The 22,255-nt window shown below is 40.0% G+C and overlaps 1 protein-coding gene across 6 annotated transcripts in view; it reads left to right on the forward strand.

Moving 5' to 3' along the window:
• The window catches only part of SORBS1 (sorbin and SH3 domain containing 1), a 208,431-nt gene that overhangs the window by 75,029 nt on the left and 111,147 nt on the right, over positions 1 to 22,255 (forward strand). For 4 of the 6 annotated variants that reach the window (XM_021548366.3, XM_031505236.2, XM_021548444.3 and 1 more), the window contains one exon: positions 13,682 to 13,740. The gene's annotated coding sequence lies outside the window, so the exon portion shown is untranslated. Of the gene's footprint in view, positions 1 to 13,681; positions 13,751 to 22,255 lie in introns of all 6 variants that reach the window. The other 2 variants (XM_021548389.3, XM_021548396.3) reach the window with 1 other exon arrangement.

The following is a 22,255-nucleotide window of genomic DNA, read 5'->3' on the forward strand; positions in this document are numbered from 1 at the left end:
ATTGGAAGGACAGAAATAACAAGGAAACTATAAATTGCACTTTAATGTCCCTAAGCTGTTGTCTCTGATAGGAAAGGTGACAATTTTGGCTGTCTTGACATGCTGATTAGCTGGGATCTAATTACAATATTAACATAGAATCATGTGCAAGTGTAATGTCATCAGTGTGTCCTTCCGAGGATGATGTGTGGCAAGAAACTTAATTTATGTCCCCTCCCTCTTTTATTTAAGAAAAGATGAAGGATATTCAGAAAAGTAGCCAGAAGAGAAACAAACTATGTTTGTTCCTCTGACTCCCCCCTATGACCTGTCCAAGTCAGACAGCAGGTCGGGTACCAGGCACTCTGAATGGACTCATGTCTTGAGCTTTCATTTTACTTCTCAGCATGGATTACCAAGTTTTTTTGAGCTGTCAGTGGCTACACTGCTGTCCATAGCTGTGCTAGTAAAGTAATCAGGGAAGGGGACATGTACTTACAACTCCTTCTTCTTTGACCTTCAGAAATGTAATATACAAGCACATTGTACCGATGGAGTTGTAGCCCCTTCTGAAAACCCTTTCCCTGTGTGGGGGATGTAATTTGTCCTTTCCATAACAGGGTTGAATTTATCACAGTACCCTTGATCTGGCTTAGTTTACATTCTTGTAAAACAACTGAATAAAGTTCAGTCCATCCGTCCTCCAAATCCAACACCACCAAAAGTCTATGATTCTGTGGTGCTCAAAGACTAGCAAAATAATCTTCATTCTGTAGTGTGTTCCTGGTGTGGGACTTCCAGCCCCCTCCAGCAGCCTGAGCACAGTGTGTGTTCCTACTGTGCTGTTCTCCTGATAGCTGGGTTCATGTATGGGACAACAAACGTGAGCTGTAATGGTCTCTGTGATAGAGGGTAACAGTTTGCAGTTGTCACCTAAGAGAGCCCTGTCCTTTGGCTTCCTTACAGAAGAGAGAATGGGGAGATGAGGGGAAGAGCTAGTTGTTGGTGACCTAGGTGGGTTGTCAGGGCTCTCTGGAAATGGGCTATGTGGACTACAGGCTGACAGAACCAGAGCAGCCAGCTTAAGAGAGTTGCTGCCAGGTAGGATGTAAGTTGTGGAGGTTTGTTTCAGTGGAGGATGGTATGAAATCCTAAGCAGACTTGTCTAGAGAATTTTTTCAAGTCTTAAGCCATGCCTTATACGGAGTGATTAGTTTTCAAATGTTCTCTGTGGTCCAGCTCAGGATATTTTTCCTTCAGACCATATTTTCAGAGGGATTGCATTCCATACAGTGATAATACATAGCTTCAGTCGTTTTGGTCCTGAGAGATTTTCTGGGAGAGTTTCTGAAGTGAATGATTTACTGTCTCCTGCCCTGTTCCTTCTCCAACAGAGCAGAAATTTAATGACCTCAAAGCTAATGCACTCCAGTGTCTCTGGATGGAGACAGCAACATTTTTGCCAATGTACTTTTGGAGCAGTACTCTCCCTTTCATTTCTAACATTTTTTTTTTGGGGGGTGCTTCTAACAGAAGTCATGACTTTAGAAGCATCTGCTGGAAACTAGTCATTCCAGACACAATGGAGAGATGAATTTTTCTCTTCATGCCATGATACCCTCCTTCTGTGAAGCTGCAACAGTTTCCTACATGTAAATAAATGGAGAGCAGGTAATGCTCTGGCTTAATATGAACCTTTATCTGTCTTGTCTTAATCAGACCACTGAAGTTCTTTTATTTGCTAAATTTTCTTCTAATCAGTGGCTACTGTTTTATGTTAAAAGATTTAGAAATAAGTTTCATATGTCATTTCATATCTGAAACTTCCGAAAATTCTCTTACAGTGAAAAAAATTTTGACTTATTTCTTTACATTACTGTATTAATGTAGTTTTTTCTTCACAGATTTCTTGCTTATATGAATATAAAATTTCTCAGTGTTGTGATTATAAGGACTAAATTATTCGGGCATATAATTCATAGGATGTGTTTAAGTGACAAATCATTTACTCTGTACTGAGGTGGACAAAAGAAGGTGTCGGTTCTCAGCATTGGTGCATTTCCATTGCATGGGGTAAAGAGTGAAATCTGCAAATGTAAAGTCTTGATCATGTGGACTGTACTACTGTAGGACATTTGTACTGAAAATTGTTTTACCTGACATAATTTAAGGAATTACAGAAATTAAAACACTTAAGGTTGTGATAATGATACTACATCTAATTCTTAATAAGTCTTAAAAATTAAGTTGATGGACCTGATGGGTAGGTGATCCACCTGGTGGATGAGGGGAAGGCTGTGGATGTTGTCTACCTGGACTTCAGCCAGGCCTTTGACACCATTTCCTGGAAAAGCTGCAGCCCACGGCTTGGACAGGTGCACCCTTTGCTGGATCAAGAGCTGGCTGGATGGCCGGGCCCAGAGTGCTGGTAAGTGCTGCCACATCCAGCTGTGGGCAGTCTCTGAGCATGGGAGCTAAGCTGGATGAGGGGATTGAGTCTACCATTAGCAAATTTGCAGATGGCACCAAGTTTCAGGGGGAGTGTTGAGATGCTGAAGGGTAGGAGGACTCTGCAGAGGGACCTGGACAGGCTGGATAGATGGACCTAACTCAATGAATCAAGGTTTGACAAGAGCAAATGCCAGGTCCTGTTCTTTGGCCACAACAACCCCATGCAGCGCTACAGGCTGGGGGCAGTGGCTGGACAGCGGCAAGCAGAAGGGGACCTGAGGGTCCACCTGAACATGGGCCAGCAGTGTGCCCATGGCCAGGAAGACCAATGGCATCCCTGCCTGTATCAGAAATAGTGTGGCCAGAAGGACTAGGAAGTGCGTCTTCCCCCCTGCTTGGCACTGGTGAGGCCCCACCTTGAGTGCTGTGTCCAGTTCTGGGCCCCTCAGTTTGGGAAGGATGTTGTGATGCTGGAGTGAGTCCATAGAAAGGCAACAAGGCTGGTGAAGGATCTGGAACACAAATCCTGTGAGGAATGGCTGAGGGAGCTGGGGTTGTTTAGCTTGGAGAAGATGGGGCTTGGGGGACACCTCATCACTCTGTAACTTCATCAAAGGAGGCTGTAGGCAGGTGGAGGTTGGTCTCTTCTCCCAGGCAACCAGTGACAGGACAAGAGTGCACAGCCTTAAGCTATGCCATGGCAGGGTTAGGCTAGACACTAGGAAGAATTTATTCACAGGAAGAGTAATTGGGCATTAGAATTGACTGCCCAGGTGGCGGAGTTACCATCCCTGAAGTTTTAAGACTGGATGTAGCACTCAGTGCTATGGTCTAGTTAGGTTATAGGTTAGACTTTATGATTTCAAAGGTCTTTTCCAGCCTAGCTGATTCTGTGATTTTGTGTAATTACATTACTGTAAGTTTAGAGCAATACTATTTAGAGGGAGGGTATTGGATGTGCTATAACGAAGATGGTGTGGGATCTATAGCTAAGAGACATATTTAAAAGTTGAAATTCTTGTGTTGGCAAGTAAAAACAAAGAGGAGACTTAAAACTATATGTTAGTATTGTTATTACAGTGCTACACTATAAACTGGTGTAAAGCCATTGACTGAAGAAGGTACTCTAACTGTACTTGTTGAGAATTCAGTCTTTTGAGTCTATACATACTCCAGTTAATGCTGTTAATATCATAATAAGTTATCTTAATTACTTTTGAAAATGTTCTCTTAGTTTTCCAGATGGGATATGATGGGAACTTCCCCAGTGAATTTTTCCTTCCATGGGCTGATAAGGATCTGTTTATTAAAGGTTTTAAATCATCTTTTTTTATATTCATGTTCTGCTTTGGCCTTGTTTATTCACGACTGAATGCCTCTGATTATTTTAGCTGTTGTGTGTTCAGTATTTGATGCTTTGCATGGTAGAACTGGAATAAACTCACTGGGCTATAAGATGTTCGTGTGTACTTAAGACAATGACCACTTAGTTGTCTCATTTCCTTAGCAATATTTTAAAGATTAATCATAGAGAGCAGTGGAAGCCAAGAAAAATATAGTTGAAATAGATTTTTTCTTCATGGTGTTTTGCTTGGATTCAATATTTTGGTAACTTGGTGCAGAATGCAAAACAACCAGAATTACTTGTTCATGTGACTGAAATTTGGATGAGCAGCAATAGAGCAATTCTTGAATATGCAACGCTAAATTTGTTGAGCCTGTTTCTTGGCCTTTGATGAGATTGCAGTGAACAGATGTTTATTACCAGTGGCAGAATTGGGCATGCTTCCCTTGGGACTGGAGAGGTGGCCATTCATTTGATAAACCCCAGGCAGAGGCAATGGTATAAGCTTCCAAGCAGCTAAAGCAATGGCCTCTGTATCAGAGAAATTACCAAGTTGCTGGTTCTTTCTGAAATAATATATTGGTATGTTTTGTTTTGTTTTGGCTTGGTTTGGTTTGGTTTTTTTCTGACAAGCAATCAATCAGTCTTAACTGAGTAGCTGTGAATGAATGAGTCATGGGCTCAACTAAACTTGAAGATGAGTATTTAGACTGTTTGTAGTTTGTTTGACTACTTTGTAATACAGCAGGGAAGGTCTGAAGGAATTTTGATCTTACCTGGTGTGAATTTGACTGGCTTTTGGGGAGAGACAGCATGTCACACACATGCTGTCTGCTTACAATCTGAACACTATGCATTTAAAACCTGTCTGGGGGAGATGCCTGGGAGAGAGGACTCTGAAGCTGACTGAGGCTGGATTGCCTGTGTACAAATTAAGACAAATCTTTAGCAAGGTTACCGAGTCGCTGCACAGACCTGTGCCAGGCCGTGTTTCTCAACAGTTATGCCTCAGCAGGGTAAATACACCCTTTGAACAAGGACCTGATTTGACAACTGAAATAATGTTTGTCATTCTTTTGGGCTCAAGCACAGACCAAAGCCCTAAAACATGCATCTGAGATGTCGCCAGTCAGTCTTGTTTCCTAAATGAATGGGGTTTGTGTTCTTGTGTTGTTGTAGCTCTTCAAGTGTCCTCTATATCCATGTTCCATCCTCTGTATCCTCTTTGTTCCATGTACATTTTTTGTTACCTTCTTGGACCTTTTTTTCTTATTGCTTGGTCTTTTATACATCAGGATGAAAAGAATATTCACTTCTGCCACTCTCATGTGGTGTCATTTCCATCTTTAATTGCACAAACTCTTTGCATAAGATTGTTCAATTCTTTGTATTGGGATGGTGTCTTGTCTGAAGGTCTGCATGGATTTTCACAAATGCAAAAATGTGTGTTGCCGATAAGAAAGACCTTAGACCTACTTTGGCCTATCTTACTTTTCATGTAGAGTGAATATGAAATTCATATATGTATACATGTGTGTATATATATATCGATATCTGGTACAATTCCATTGGTTTTGAAAGCAGATTATAGTACATCTGAGAGTCAGAAAAGGCATAATGCCTATCTGCTTCACTAAATTATTCAATATTAAATAGAAAAGAGCTGGAGATGGGGAAGCCATATGCAATGTGCTGTCCCTGCATGACACAAAAGATTTCATTTGGCTGGGGCTGCCTCAAGCTGTCACAGGTGTTCTTCTTTCATTTACAATAGCTCCATTAAAATATAAATGACTGCATTTATTACATCAGCTCTTTTTCCTTCTTTGGAATACCCCAGCTAAAGTTACATTACACATAACAAATGCTCTTGCTCCTTTGAGAATTAGTTTAATTACTGATGTAGGTGGGTAAAAGATCTATTGCGTCTGAGATGTTAATTTTATCATGCTTTAATTAAGAGGTCAAGTGTGAAAGGCTGCAGAATACCTCCCACTTGAAGATGCTGAATAGAATGGTGGGGGTAGAAGGCACTGATATGATGAGGCTTTTACTCTCTGTAGGAGTATCAGCTTTCCCTGTGCATCTCATTACAATGAGGTGGGTATCTGGAAATGCATGCCAATTTCTATTTGCTCTTTGTGTACCATTAAAGACATTCTCCATCCAGAGCCTTTGAAGCTCCAAAACAGCTTGTCTTTTCTTTTAAAGATGATGGTCACTCCTCTGTCACTCACCACCAGTTTCCATAGGATATGTCAGAACTGTGTTCTTCTGTCCAGTGTGTTTGAAGAACAGGACTGCAAGTATCCTATGCCCCTTTGCTCTGGCACAAGAGGGGATGTGGGGCATGTGTTCACCAGAGGACCTCAGGTGCTACCAGCTCTGAGCATGCTGTTGTTTCTTGCTTATGGCTCACTGTGAGCATGGGCAGATTCCTTTTGGCATTTGATCTGAAAGTCTTGTTTCTAGCTAACTCCAAAAACAAGGAAATGGACTTGGAAAACATTCAGGGAAAAAGTGGGCAGGCAGAAGGGAGTGTCTCGTAACAAAATTAGGGAGAACTAGACAGTAGGAATTCCAGTAGGACATCTGGGGCATTTTCCACTTAGCTTGTTGCATTTGCCCCAGCAGCTGGAACAGCAATTACATAGATAAGACCAGGTATTCACTGGCTAATTTTTTAAGATTTTCTTGAGACTGACTTACTGCACTTTTAGAAAGACTAAGTGACCAAGTGAAGCAATTCTGTTGCTCTCTGAGCAGCTTTAAATATCACAGTTAATGATTTTTATTAACTTCTTTTTCATTGCTTACTGTCTGTGTGAATTGCTGATTCAGAAAGATGTTCTGTGATGTGTGATATGGAAAGTATCTTTTCAGAAAATTTCATCTTGGATTTTTTGCTGCTGTTTTTTTCTGTAGTAGTCACTTTTCTTGCTTTTGAAGGATAATAACAGTTCAGCTATGCCACTGACTTCTCTGCATCCCTGTAGAAAGATTGGTGTAATACTGGAAAAACACAGAGTTAAATATTAACGTCCACTACTGAATGTTCCCACTGAAAAAATCAGGAACGTTTCCAAGCAGTGAAAGCAGACTTTCCTTTCCTGTAAGTGAAGTTTTGCTGCTTAACTTTTAAAACTACAGCTTGCTTGGTAATTGTAGATAGTTTAAAACTAGAAATTTGGAGTCCTCTGTTTCTTAAGTGCTTTCACCAAGGCTCCTTCTTGCTTCCAGGTGATAGGGGAAGAATCTCATGCAGTGAATTAGTGCTGAAATATGTAGTAAGTTTTTAAAGGTAAGAGACTGATTTTTTCCCCTTCTGCTCTGTACTTCGTCTTGTAAGTTGAAGTTCCATTCTTGCTCTTTTGGTCAGAAATGTCATTTCAATAAATGTTGTGATTTGAATTGATGATACAGTAGCTCCTTAAGGCAGAAAGCATACTCAGAATTGGTGTTCCTCTTGAGTTATGAATACACATAGCTGCCCTGATTTGTACTAGCTGAGGACCTAATCAGCTAAGGCCACAAATGCAGCATTTCCTCCTACTGACTTGAAATGTCACCATCAGTTTCTGCTGAGATAAAAAATGTGCACAAAGGAAATAGTTTTAAGGAAGAGGAGCATTCTTTCACTTTTAAGAGTTCCATGTGTTTAGAACATGTATTTATTCTGTCTTGCTGATTGTGTCAGGCCTCAAGGCTTCTGCCTCGGGGCACATTGCACTAGAAATCCCTGCTCAAAGTGTTCCCGAGGTGTTAAAGCTCTAATCTTTGTAGAGAGCTCAGGTATCAGCTGTGGTGAAGTAGGAGCAGTGAAGCCCACAAAGGGCTAGATTGGTTAATGTAATGCTTGCAGGGTGGTATTGAAGCTTCTTCCTGTGTATGTAAAAACTATGCTTGATGGTATTGACTTAATCCTTCAGAAATAAATCATGCTTTTTGTTTTAAGTCTGATTCACTTCCATTTACGCAATAGCATCCCAAAGGAAGAGTGGTCTTGGCATTTGCATGAGGCACATGCTTCTGCCCACAAACAGCCAGTAAGATAAATCAATTAAAATAAGCCATGCAAGGCATGAATTGCTTAGAGATGGAAGAGACCTATTAGGCTATCTAGCCCTCCTGCATGCCAGTGAGGAATTGCTTCAACTGGACTTGCTTCAAAGGACAGATGAATAGTGGAGTAAAACACAGGATCCCATTTTATGTATGATATGGCTTTTATGCTTCTGGTTTTACATGTACATCTAGCTTTGAACCTCATAAGCAGCAATATTCCAGATAAATTTTTTCCAGGCTCTTTTACTTAAAGTGTAACAGTGATCTGAACAGAAACTGTTCTGATTGCACAGATGTGCAGTTTTGCTTTGTGGAGTGATTTTTACCTCATCAAAAGCGAACAAGAAGAAAGGCAAAAATCTGTGAGTATGGCTATCTGTGAGAGTGTGTGTGCATGTGTGTATTTTACAGAGCGAGAGGTCTGTCTGTGTTAGATCAATTTTGAGAATAAATTCTACTACTCTGCCTGGCCTTAGGAGGGTATTTTACAAAGGCAACCCATTGGGAAGAGAACAAAGGGCTCGCTGCCTTGTGGCTGTGCGTGACACACTGGTAATGCTAAAGCCAGCTCCCATTTCCTATTAAAGTAGTGTCTCGCATGTTCATGAAGCACAGGCAGGATGCGGCGTGATTCAGCTCATTGGGAGCTGATGCATCTAGTTCTGACACAGAGAGAGAAGATCTCTCTCAAAAAGGCAGAAAAACATTATTTTTCTGCCTTTTCTGCTGCTGTTCTAAGAAGCTTTATCTGATGGTTGGACAGTGAATTGCAGGCACATTTGTTTCATTGTTTTAACTTTTTGCATTATTCCCCTTTTGTCTTTTATTGTTTTCTTACCAATATTTGAATAGAAAAAGAGCTCTGTGGTAAATTATGTCCATGCCCCACTTCTTTCCAGACCTGACATGTTTATATATACAAAGAATTATGGAAGAATTAGAGAGAGGACCAAAGAAGCTCAGGAATTCTTTCGTAAAGCTTGCCACATTTTTAATAAATGGGCATATAGCAGAGGGAGTGAAATCTGTTGCTCAATACCATAATAGGCAGTGCAATGCTTTTGCCTCTCTCTGTCATCCTTAACAGACAAATTTATTTTTGGTAATGAGACATTTATCTCTTTCACATCTATTAAAAGTCAATTCTAGTGTCAAAAATCAGTTGGAAATAACATGAAGAAGTTTAATGTTGAAATGTGTTCCTTTTGGATGCTTGTCACAGCTCCATCAAATCCTGGGGCTCATTTTTCTCTTTGTTTTGGTGTATTTTTGCATTGCTGCAGCATGCATTTCCAGATGATTTAGCTGTTTATCTGAGAGCATCATATAGTAGTGTGACTATTTAGACTGTGTAAAGAAGCTTAAAGAAATTACTTTCAGGACATTAATTAACGTACCATCATTTAAAATAATTGTTTTCCAATACTTTTCTGTGTGTGGACCCTTTGGGAGTTTTTGTTAGTGGCAGATCCCTCCATATCTGACTTAAATCTATTAAAGGCAGACTTTCTTTTCTGCATGGTCATCCTTGAAGCAGTTCACAAAAAAACATGTATAAATAGCAGCTGGTTGGACTCCTCTGGTGCTGTAGAGAAGCAGTCCACATAGAAGTAATTGTGGTAAAATAATACTCTTAGGCAGAAAATATGGGCTCTGCATTTATTTCTGGTCCTGACACAATTCAGTTAAGGAATTATTTCCATAATTGTGGACTGAGTACTTAATGTCATACTTATGCAGGTCAACAAGCAGACGACTTAGCTTAATCTGTCCATAGAGAAGCTTGTGTGGGTGCTAGAATGCAATGGAGCTTTTGTAGGCATTGTTTTCAATCCTGTGGGATTTATTAGATGCCTTTCAATGGGGTTTCAAACAGTTGTATAGCATTCTGCAGGTGGAATGTAATTTTCCTAGTGAGAGCTGAAGTACTTGACAACTGGTGAAAAAATAACTCCTTCCTTTTAGGTTTATACCTATGATTCCTTTGGTGCCTTTATGCACCTCTGTCTTGTTAGTTATAAAAGAGGGGGAATAGCCGGGATATCAGAAAGGCTTATTGAGGTGAAGTGACCCTGAAGCTTATTCCAGGAAGTTTATTTTCAGAAAGTGTTGATTATTCATACTTTGAGAAACCTTTAAAGTATTTATGATTCATACCAGACACTTCTTTCAGGCTTAATTGACACCCATCTCATTAAGGTGACATAAGACTAAATACATTGGCGCAAGGAATGTTTTGACTTTTTAGCTGATAAAGTGCTAATTATAAGAACCTGTCTAGTAACAGAACTACAGATAAACATTGAAAGGTTACTATTCCAGAGGAGTTACGTCAGCTAGCTCCATGGATGAAACATCTTTTCCATGGAAGAAATTGCATCCTACATGGAAGGGATTCTCTTCTGTACTGTACAAATCCTACAATTGTCTTTACCTACCCATTTCCCTTCACTCTTCCGTTCTTGCACAGAAGTTATTCTCCTCATTTGGCTCCTGCTGTACTATAAACAATGCTATTCTTTCTTTCCCCTATCGTCCTACACCCACTTTTGAACAACTATGGTTGTTAAGATTACAGTTCTCATAAGGCTAGAGGAGGAGGGAAAAGTGTCCCTTCAGCTTCCTTTAGGGATCTTCGCTTGTTCTTTTCATTACATAAGTAATTTTTTCCAAAGGCATATTCATGTTTGTTATAAGACCTTTCAACAGCAGCACTACTTGCTGTGCTTCTTGATGCTCTTCCTAGCTCTTTGTTTAAAAAGGCATTGAAAGTTAGTGACTAAGTTGGGAAAAATTATTTATTATCAGTGTATACTGTAAGTAAAACCTTCAGTATCTTGCACAGGGACTGATTTGTGATGAAAAGGTGCAAGTGCTCCAAAATGACAGAGGCAGTGATGCTGCTCCCTTCCATCTCCTTCCTCCCTTCTCCCCAGCACTCAGGTTTTACAGACATGGTTGCTGACTCCGATGTGTCATGTACACTGCAGAACCAGGCATGTGTGTCTTTCACAGGTAGTATGTGGAGAATGACAGCCGTCACATTATTTCCAGTGGTAGAGCAGTCGTCCTTTGATGTGACAAACTACTTTTTGCAGGCAAGAATTGGCCCTGTGTTAGACTCTTGTGGGTAGAAGGATGGATGTGCTCATTGTTTTCTAATAAGTGTGTGATTCTGTATTGTGTATGGGGGGGGCGGGGTGGGGTGGAAGGTATGTGTGTGTTTGGTTTTGTTTGTTTCTTTTAAACATGGATCATGTTTGGCAGCATGTTTGAGCTGTGGAGTTCAGCTCCATAAAGTTCTAGTGATTATTCCAGAGCTCTCACTGTGTCTAATCCAGCTTTGTCAGATACATTCTCTTTCCCAGGTCTTCTACCTGGTTTATGCTTGAATACTTAACAGGTATCATCTGTGCTTAACAGAAGTATAATCTGCGAGGTTGAACAGTGCACAAGGGAGAAGTGAAAAGTTCACAGTGAACAGTAATTAGGAAGTACAGGAAAGGATGATTTCGTAGTTATGAATGAGATTTCTTCCATGAGATACAGGGAAGGTTGCCCAGAATATCTCCTCCTACCTCCAGCAACTTCCAGTACTGTATCATCTTTAGTGATGGTATTTACAATATGTGGTTTTGCTGCTTCAACCTGGGTATCCAAACATTTCATATTTCTAAGTAATTTTAAAAATCTGCTTGAGCCCCATTTTTCCTTCTCTTTAATTTAAAAAATAATAATTTGGATACTGTAGTCTTATCTTGCTCAAGGTGTTTGGAAGCTGCATGATTGCCACCTAACCAAAAAGACTATTGCACTTGCCAGAAAGGAAATCACTGCATATTTTGCCTCACCAGATCCTTTTGCAGGGAATGAGTGGCATCCTGGATAGTGTTTCTTCAAATTGTAAATCAGTTTAAAAGCAGGATTTCATTTTGCTGTTGATGCCTTTCCAGCTGTTTGGAATGTAGCTGCAATGTGTGTCTGATCTTCAGGAATATCCGTAGGAAGCATGTGTTACTGATTGAACTTAATTGGACTTTCAAAGAGTTTCTCCTTCATTGCAGACCAATGGAAAGAACTGTCCTTTGCTGCTCTGAATTAACATTAGATAAGTAACTCTTACATGAACCATTCTTATCTATTGCTGCTATTCAAACTAATGTTTGCTCCAGTATACTTAGGCTTTTGGCTGTTTTGTGGTGCATGGAAAATCCATGTTTTCCCTTGAGCAATTCCTGCTGGAATCGGTATATGTGTCTCACTTAACTGTTCTCAGCCTTTGACTGTAAATTATAGCAAAAGCTATCCAAGACTTTATTTTTTGTAGAGGTCTGAATTTTTTTCTCCTGTTTTGTTTCTATTTCTAGAGCCATTTATTTATGTGGCTGAGGGTAGGGCATGTCTTGAGTTTAAAAGCTTTTGTGCAGGTAAACAATCTGTTTGTCACATTATAGGCAATCTGTAGTTAGCATTTGCCCCTCATAAATTAACATGGGGTAGGGGTGAAACTGTATTTTTCATAACAGCACTGGCATTACAGCACGAGATAGACATTGGATAGGTGTGATCTAGAGTAAGTATAGGACAGAAATAGAAAATACAACTGTGCCATTGGTAGGGTTTATCTATTGACTCTTGAAGAAAACAAGGATTAGAAACTGAGGACGTAGAATGAAGAGAGCTGACATGTTCCTGGCCCCAGTCCTTACTTCTGGGTATGAGGAAGCAGTGAGGCATGTTGCTTTTCGAGAAGGAGGAAAAGGAAGGAAAGTTGAAGGGCATTTTACTCCCCTTAGCAACATTGTGGAAGGGAGGGAAAAATTCTTCACTGACTGGGGTACTAGTAAGAACATATTAACACGTGCATAAGTCTTGTGATTGAGAAAAGGACCAGTAGGTTAGAAAAATCTTAGAATCCATGGATGGTTTGGTTGTAAGGGACCTTGAAGATCACTTAGTTCTGAGCCCTTCACCATGTGCAGGGTCACCTTCCACTGGAGCAGTGGCAGACTCACTGTATAAGTATATATAGGTATGTATCCACAGGCTGAGTCCTTGGCAAGTGCTTAAGAAGGTACCTGACTAAATAGTAAAGGCCAAAGTTCTGAGGCAGATTTCTTTGTATATGAGAACTTTTGTACTAGTCCTGCCTCTCACATAACTTTGAATTAAACACAACGTAGTAAAAGTAATATTAGAAAATTCATATACATCAATCAAACTGTCATTTTTTGTGGCAAGCTAGGAGAATTTAGCTATTTGCAGACTTCTATGGTATTTTTAGAAGTTTTAGAACACTCTTGAAAAAATTCACATATAATGAGTAGAAGTTACTCTGCATAAGTTGCATGCAGAGTGTTTCATATTTGTCTCTATTTTAACTTGCTATGGAATGTAGTACCTTCTTGACACCAAGTGAGTCTCTGTAGGATATATTAGATCAAAACATATTCCTGTCTCCAAATGCTAACAGCAGCACATTCAGTTCTCTGGATTTCAGCAGCTAAAGTAGGTGTTGCAGAATTTTGGCACTGCTTCTCTTTACAGAATAATAAACACAAGTGATGTTGCCTTGGGTTTCATACAGACGTGGAGGATCTTGTCTTATAAAATCTGATTTGTAGGCAAATGGTGACTCTTTGCTTTAAGAGGCTAGGCTAGCAAGGCTAGTTGAACTGATGGGCTAGAAAGAATTGTCGGATTTTCTTGTTTACCCCAGGGTGGTGGTTTCTTTTATTTTAAACTGAGAGAGCATTTTATTGGTTTTGGTTTTTTTCTAACAGCTGCATTAGATTATTGTATTCTATAACATTTACATTATAGGTTTTTTTTCTTTTCTAGGAGGAGTCCAGGACATACCTGTAGAGCTGCAGCTTCTCTTTCTCCGAGCTCTGCCAAAAGTACGTAAATGTATGTTATGCACTGTTATTCTCTTCTTGTTCATCTAAATGGCACTATGGAAATTTCCAGAGAAGTGACATTTAAATCTTTTGGTAGGAGATGACGACTTCCTTGATTTTTGAATTCAATATTTCAAACAGAATTCAAAGGTCTTCTCCAGAGAGTTGCATTGAATCAGAACTAAGTTAGAGAATTCAGATTAATGCATATAACAGTGGTCATCCTCTTTGTACACTGTTGCAAGTGGTGTTCAATTTTAGGCTGCCTGATAATAGATGATAGATGTTTCAGAGGCTGAGGAACAAGAACAGAGCTATTTAATAGTAGGTGGACTGTAGTTTCAAAGTTTCTGTTAATTAATGATTCCCCATATAATACTCCACCTCCTGAGCAAAAAATACAGCATAAAGGAGGCACTGTCTCCTTCCCTTGCCAAGTCTGGGAGTCTTCCTCACTTTCTGTAAGTATGTCTGGATTTCTAGTTTGGCACTGAATCAAGACTGTACTATTCCTCCTCAGCAGCTTGGTACCTGAAGGAGTTTTACCAGGAGAACTGCCTGACACAGAGGAAGTGGTTTCAGCAAATGTGTAAAGTTTTGACCTAAAAATAGGATAATATGGTAAATAAGAACCTGATGTTCAAAGGTTCAAAGCTGTCTTTGCTGTCTAGTTGGTTGTATAACTTGGAAGAATTGAAATAGCTTTTGTGGTGATAATTATTAACATATGATTGCAAAGTTAAGAGTAAAGAATAGTGTTTTTCTATAAATGTCGCTTTAAAAGCTCATAATACAGCATGATTTTTTTTTTAACAAATGTAAAGAACCATGTAGCCTAATGATTAATATATATATAAATGCAAAATTCCCGAGTAAAATTCTAATTTCTAATGAATTGTACATGTCAGCTTAACAGTGCCTGCCTAGTAACAGAAAGCAATTTATGATGGGGAACAGTGGGACTCTTTTTTGGGTTTAGTTGTATTTTGGGGTTTTTTTCTTCCTTTTGAACAGAGTGGGAAGTGGTTTCTTTGAACTATTGTGTCATATAAGTTTTGACTGCAATTTTTATTCCTCCCTGTACCTTCTAAGTATCCACCACCCTCTTGTAACTAGAGCTGGTGGTGGCCAGGGTTCTCAATGAGCCATAGGCAGGGAAGGTGTGGATTCTCTCTTTCAGTGGTACAAGAAATTTTCTAGCTCTGCATTTGCAATGCCAGATATTCCCTCACCCTGTGTGAACTCACCAATGCTTTTCTGCCTCCATAGACCCCTCTTTTCAGTGTGGAAGAAAGAACTGAGAATGAGTCGGAATTAATTTCCACTAAGTTTTCCCAAGTAATTCTCAGCCACCCATGGGTTTTTCTGGAACACTGGTATACAATAGGCCTTTGTCTCCAAATGGATTTATTTATTATTTTTGAATCTAACTGCCTAGCTTGACCCCAATTTTAAAGGGCTTCTTAGTCCCCAAGGCTTACCAGTTCATCCTTGAAACAAACCTTTTGAAGACATGACTCTTCTGTGAATACACAAAGCATCATAATTCAGTTAATACCAGAATGAATGCAAAATAGTCTAATCATATCTGAGTCCAAACTGGTTACATTTTAAAGGAACCAGAGACAAAGCAAAACATTTATGAAAGCAGTTTTATGACTTCTGCAGAAATACATTGTTGTGAATTAGGTCTGGGTTCCTTGACAAAACTAATTCACAGATGGAGGGCACACTTGCAGCAACAGGTTCAGAGTTCCTACAAGCTGTGAACTCTGAATTGATCATGTAAGATTAATTGCTCTGCTTTCTATTATTTTGATTATTTATTTGGGTACTTGAAACTGTGTTCTTTAGGGGCAATATAAAACAAAAAACAGATCTATATCTTCTCTTTGCTTCAAATCAGTTTGCATTAAGCACAAAGGCCTTGTTCCACTTGTCCAGCTCATGATGCAATATTTGAAAATAATATTAAAATAATATCCTCAAACAATGAGGGCTTCACCAAAAGATTTACATTATCCTGTGAAAATTCTCTCACATGTGCTCTCTGGTATTTGATGAGCTAGAAAATACATGGAAATTATTACATCTTTACGAGAAATATTCCTGGCACCAGTTACAGCAGGTAGAGAGCTGGGGACAGGTTTTGGTGCAAGTGCTGAACATTTGCAACTGGGTGGGAATTTCTGTAAAGAGTTCAGCTTTCAGTCATACAGGGACAGATTTTCTAAAGTGTTTCTGTTCTGATATTTTTGAAAGTCTCTGTCCCTAACTCATTTGCAACAAGCAGCCTTTCTCCTCCCTGCCCCTTTCTTTAGGTCTGTAATAATCATCACTTGATGAATCATGTACACCTTTCCTCCCAAGTAGATTGTAATTTGCACCAAATTTGAACTCTGAAAATTGTGTTGGTTGCAGGAAAATAAATGTTGACTAGTACTGAAATCTTGTCATGCATAATCTTGAACATGAGAGAAAAGATAGCTATTAGCTTGTCTGTTCTACTGCCATACTAGTGTACCTGTGGCCCTGCAATGTATTTTTGTACTGCTAAGTCCAGTCTCCTTTTAAAGACTGAAGTGGTAGCATATGCTTTATGCCACAGAATAAACTGTATAAAGTCCAACAGATTTCACTGCTACAGGATTGTTTTCTAATAGAGATGTCTTTTGCTTGGCCTTGCTTCTACCAGATTTAGCTCTTTTTCTTTCCTAATTCACATGAAGACTGCCGGTTGGGAAAACCTTCTCAATTCATCTCTTGGTCAAATTCTCTTTCAAGGATAAGTCATCAGGAGTACTATTTTTGAAACTATATTAAAATTCACAGGAAAGAGAACCTGATCCGGATGCAGTGTTGGAGGTAGATGGCTGGATGGGCACCACCCAGCACTCCTGATTTCAGAGCCGCTACAAACATGCCACAACAGTGATTCTTTATATCCTTGGATTTCATGGCAATGGGGCACAAATTGTTAAAGATACTGTGATAAGACTTGTCATCACCAATCTCACTGTTAGAAGCAACCTGATATAGAAACAACAAACCCCAAAGTTTTGCTTTCACACAAATTGTGGAAATTTGTGATGTGGTTTGTTTGTCTCCATGAGACTTGACGACATGTAGGCCTGACACTCCTGCTGTTCTTGTTGCATTTTCTCTGTTAGCATCGCTGTTCATTGGCCCTGAGGCCAAGACATCATTCATTCCGTTTGCTTGAGCAGTTGCTACTTGTATGCTGGCTTGTGCTTATGAATCACTCAGCTCCTATTTAGTGCCTGAAATAAAAACTATACATCTGATCTGCCACTGGGGTTTCTATTTCACAATTAATTCTACACAGGCCATGATACAGTCAAGCCCACAGGAAAATCATGCCAGACCAGTGTGAAAAGAGGACAAGACCATTCTTTTCTCTTCAGCCAACATTAAGGAGAAATCGAAGGTATGAAAGATTTGTTTAAAATGTTATCTCCAGACCTCGGAGGTCTGGAGATAGATAACGTAGAGGAGATAAGGTACAGTGGCTGTAGCTAACATAGCCTCACCACCATAGTGCTTAGCTTTCAAACTCTATCCTGTTTCAAACAAGGAAAGAGTAGATAAAGCCATTTCCGGTACTACGATGATTTGTTAGGCTGCTTCAGCTGTTGGATCCTTTAGCTTTGAAACTGCAGTGTCACCAAAAAACTGCATTTTGTTTTATTCCAGAAGCTTCTGAGAGTCAGCAAGGATTGTATCCAAACAGTCCACTGAGTATTAGCATGCAGCTTGTTCCAGCAAATGCATTAGTACCTATTAAACATTTACACAGCAGCATGAAGTTAGACAAGGATTCACAAACATAAATAAGACCTGTTCTTTGCACTGTAGAGTCACCAGTTTCAATCCTGCCTAGATAATAAGATAGAGAATGGCTGCTTGTAAGAGGAAGGGTGAGAAATGCTTGAAGGAAAAGTGATTTCTGAGATGGTGGTGACTGGAGAAAGGGATTTGCAGATCTAGGAACTAACAAATCAGAAAGTGTTAAAAGAGTGAAAATGGGAAATGAAGCAAGATAATGAGTTTAGCAGGTAGTAAAGAATGGAAATGAAGTTGTTAACTATGAGATAAGCTCGAATATGAAATGGTCAGGAATGCATAGGAGGATTTTCTCTTGCCACTTTTTAACATTCAAGTGATGTGTTCAGTATGCAGATCTGATAGCAAGTGTATTGCAGGTATTGAGGATGGGACAGAATGGAATAGTCTTTGTCTTTAAAAGCATACATATAGTTTCTTTGCTCTGTCCTGATCAAAATGCAAGTGTTCTTTATTACCTTTTGGTTGTTGGAGTTCTGTACATTTTTTCCTTTCTCTGTGTTCCATCTGGGGAAACTTCTTTTATTGTTTCATGCTTCCAGAACTAAATTTCTTTTCCCTAGGTTAATACTGAGTTCTTGAGACGTTTCGTTTTTATTTTTAACAGCGGTATCAAGGAATTGAAAACCAAAGAGTGGTACAGATATTTTTATCTGTTGCTTGCAAAGTGTTCTATCTGGGAGCCATAGGAAACTGTGCATAATGAGCTTCCAGCCAAATGGAATCTCAATGAATCTCTAAGTCTAGTGAACTGTATAGGAAGAGAGAAATAATGATGTTATAAGATGAGCAGGCACTGAGCAGAGCTGTCTAGGGCACTAGATAGCCCAAAAGAAACGCAAACCAAAACAAAAAAACCCACAAAAATCTACAAAAAAACCCCCACAAGTAACAAAAAAGCCACCCACCCTCAAAACCCCTCCTTTCTGCTCTTTAAAACCAAAATTGTCCAAAAGGAAGTGTACATGAAGCAGTGAGATAGTTGGTGTTGAGAAAGAATTGCCATTGCTTGTTACTTTCCTCCGTGCTGTCTGTTGGCAGTATTGAGAGCAGCAGGACTCCCCAGCGATTTTGACACAGCCAGGTTCATCATTAAAATGCATACAAATCTTGACCGTCTTAGTGGGCATCATGAAAGACTCTGAGTATACAACCTTTAAAAATATGTAGCATTACTGTAAACTTTTGCCTGTTTATGAAATATCAAAAGTGAAGTGACACAGCTCAAGTCCTGGAGAGAGACTCTGGGTAATGCAGAAAATGAAATGCAGCAGTTTGCCTAAGGCTTTTCAGTGCCTACGCACCCATTTTGTTCCTGCAATAAATCTTCATGTGGCATTTGGAAAGCAAATTTTTTCTTCACCCAGTGCTACACTTAATATTTTCAGAGTATTATACTTCTTTTTGCTCTCCCTCACCCCCACAGTAATTTTTAATATACAGATATCAGAGGAATACTAAACATTTGGCTGAATGCAAGAGTTTTTATTGGAGCCCTTGTGTTGTGTGGGAAATCACATGCTGGAGAGCTATTTTCCCAGAGACAGCAAATTCAGGAGTAATGCTGTCAGAAAAGGGATGTCCTGCCACCGGCCTTTGTTCTCTGACACAGTTGCCAGTGAAGTGAGGGGGCTGCTCAAGCTGTCTGCCCTGTCCCCTCTTGCCAGCTCAAGGCTATTTGTCAGGGACAAGCGCCTCAGCTGCAGGGCATGCAGAAGCAGCACAGCCACCAGCTACTCTGTGCTTGTGACTGAGACCAGAGTCAGGACTCGAAAGAATGAAACCCCTATTGACAAATATTTTGTGGTTTAGACAAAATCTGCAAGACTTTATTTTCAGGTTTGTAGGTGCTTGAGATCTTCTGCTGATCTCTCTCTTGGCAGCTTTGGCACTGTGTGCTTGGAAGCTCACCCAGTCCTTGAGATCCACCAGCCTATGGGGTGTGTTTACTGCTCCTTTGGTACAGTGATCACCATGTTCAGGACTTGGGCTGAAGTGAGTAGGCCTGCTTGGAGAAACATGACATTGCACAGGAGGGGATGGAAACGCTGCACCCATCCCTTTCTTGCAAAACCTGAAGTGACTGGAAGTTGTAGTACCTTAAAATGGGTGTTACAGTGCTGGTCCAGCTGGAGTTTGTTGATTTAGGTCTTATCCACAGTTATCATAAACTTGTGAAACTGGCTTGAATTGGGCTGATAACAAAGTAGATTGTTGAGAGATGAAGCAGTGTGGTGGTAATTTGTGTAAATGTCTACTGCCACTGCAGGCACTGGTGCCAAGGAAAGACAGATGGAGAGTGGGAAATGTCACAGAGAAGGGGGATGGGACCTGTGAAGTACCTATAAACTTAAGATTTGTACCTGTAAATAAATCTTCAGTGGTGGCTAATAAACAGGACGATTAGAAGGAAAAGTGGCAAGTCATACAGGCATTAATCGTTCTTAACAAAATATTTCCAAGAAATAAAATTTAATGCAGAAAGAAAGCCAAAAACTACCAAAGCCAAAGCTGATAATCTGAAGGTGAAATGGAAACTAAAGGCAGTGCCAAGGTTAAGGCTTATTTTTGTCTTCTGCTCATGGAGGAAAAAGCAGAGACTTGTTTTTTGCCTGCCACGGAACCAAGCTGGACAAGTCGATTAAGGGATACTTTAGGATTGGGTCTGAAGGATCAAGGAGATAGATTGTTACTTGCCTTGGAAGAGGTGGGGATGGGGAAGAAAATAGAGGGGTGAAACACGTGGAAAACATCTGGTCCAAGGAGGCATTTTAGAGTTAGCTTAGGCAGGAGGGAAGGAGGAGCAGCTGTGCAGTGTGCAGGGACCACCAGGGCAGCAGTGAAAAACAGGAGAGAAAAGGAGGCAGAGCTGGGATAAGGCTTCAGCCAAATCAAAATAGGCAGAGGGTGGACCCAGATTGCAACATTGTGACCAAGAGTCCACTCTGGTCTAGAATGGGAGTGTAAATTTGGAGTGTTTGTGGGTAGTGCACTGCCTTTGAGTTAGACTCATCCCAGGGAAAGGAGCAGGGTGCTTTCTTTGGATTTGTGCTAAAAGCAGGGTAGGTGGTAAACATACAGAACCTTTTATCAGAAATTGTCTGTACTTCATGGAGGAGAAATATCACCCTGTAATCAGGAGGAGAATTATCTGCCCGGAGAATGTTAAGCCAGTCAAAGAGGAATGGTGCTAGATTAGGGCTTTGACACCTTCCTCTCTTCCTTGGGGGTCAGTTCAGATCTTTGTTTCTTGCTCTTTAGAAGGGCCAAGTGCATTGCTCTGGAAGTACAAGCTTACTTGTTCCCAAATACCTGGTTTCTTGAACCTGAATTGTTCTCTTGGCTTTTACTTTGTTGCACTGTAAAAGATCTTTTAGGTTTTTTTGTGTATCTGTGGTTTCAGGACTGGTGTAAACTGATCCAAGTCCTGGCTGCTACTGAAAGAATACGGCCCTACCCCAACTTCACCCTTACATTGTGTTGGCTCTAGTGTTGATGTGACATGATCAGGTGAACTGAGAATGAATCCAGCTGAAAACTTACCCAGCAAAGAAAAAATGGTGCCTCACAGACATGGGGAAGCTACTATGTGCCTTTGTCAAACAGGAGGAACACCCAGCTGCTGCTTTCCTGGAATTGCTGATTGGTTTTTGTATGTGACCATAAGGCTTTTGGTACTGATAAAAGCTTTTGCTTTATGTAAACCAGTGATCTGATAATATGTGGCATCTCCCAGGTCCTATTTTTCTGGAAAGTAAACTTTACCCTCACATACACTGCTGAAATGATGCTATCCTTGTGTTTCTCTTGTTGTCTGACTTCTTATCCTTACATGGTGCTCATGGGAGACTGATCCAAATCTCATTGAAAGCAGTAACATGATAGATGTTACTGATAGCAGACTTTGGATCAGAAATAAATCCATTCATTATGCCTCGTGGTTGTACTGTTTATACTCCACAGCTCAGTTTCTATATCCCATGGTATATCATTAAAGACAAAATAAAATTCATCCTATGCAGCCCATTGCCTCTGTTACCCTTGAATTTTTTGGTAGTTCTTCCTATACTTAGAGGACCCCTAGAATTGATCTAATCCTTGTTTTCCTTTTTTTGGATGAAGGCATCTGAAAGTGCTTGTACAATAATTATACTCAATTCAGTACAGCTCTTTCCGTGGTTGTGCTACACCACCATTAACATAGAGAGAGACAAGAAATTGCAATTGTGGGATTGCTTCCTTGCAAGTTGAAAATAGCTGTCCACAGATGGCCAGTTATACTGGATTTTGGTTGGTACTGATGTCTTTCCAGCTTAGGTGGGCTGGAGAAAGAAAACCAGCTAAACTTTCCATGAACCGCATTAAAAGAAAGTTTCACTTCCCTGGTGAGAAAAGCCACTCCCAAAGCAGAGTGCTTTCAGAGTGGCTGGGGAAGGGAGCCAGAAGGGAGAGGCTTCACAACCCAGTGAACAGATTGAGACTGTTGAGGTTCTGCATCTAAGATGCTTGATCACATTTGCTTCAGCCAGCCAGTTTTCCAAGTTAGGTCAGTCTCAATTTGGTTCCATAAAGTGTGTGCGTGTTTTTTTTTTTTTGTTGTTGTTGGTTTTTTTTTTTTTTTTTTTTTTTTTTTTTTTTTTTTTTTTTTTAT

Source organism: Lonchura striata, chromosome 7 (assembly GCF_046129695.1).
Source record: "Lonchura striata isolate bLonStr1 chromosome 7, bLonStr1.mat, whole genome shotgun sequence".
In the NCBI taxonomy this organism is placed as follows: Eukaryota; Metazoa; Chordata; class Aves; order Passeriformes; family Estrildidae; genus Lonchura; species Lonchura striata.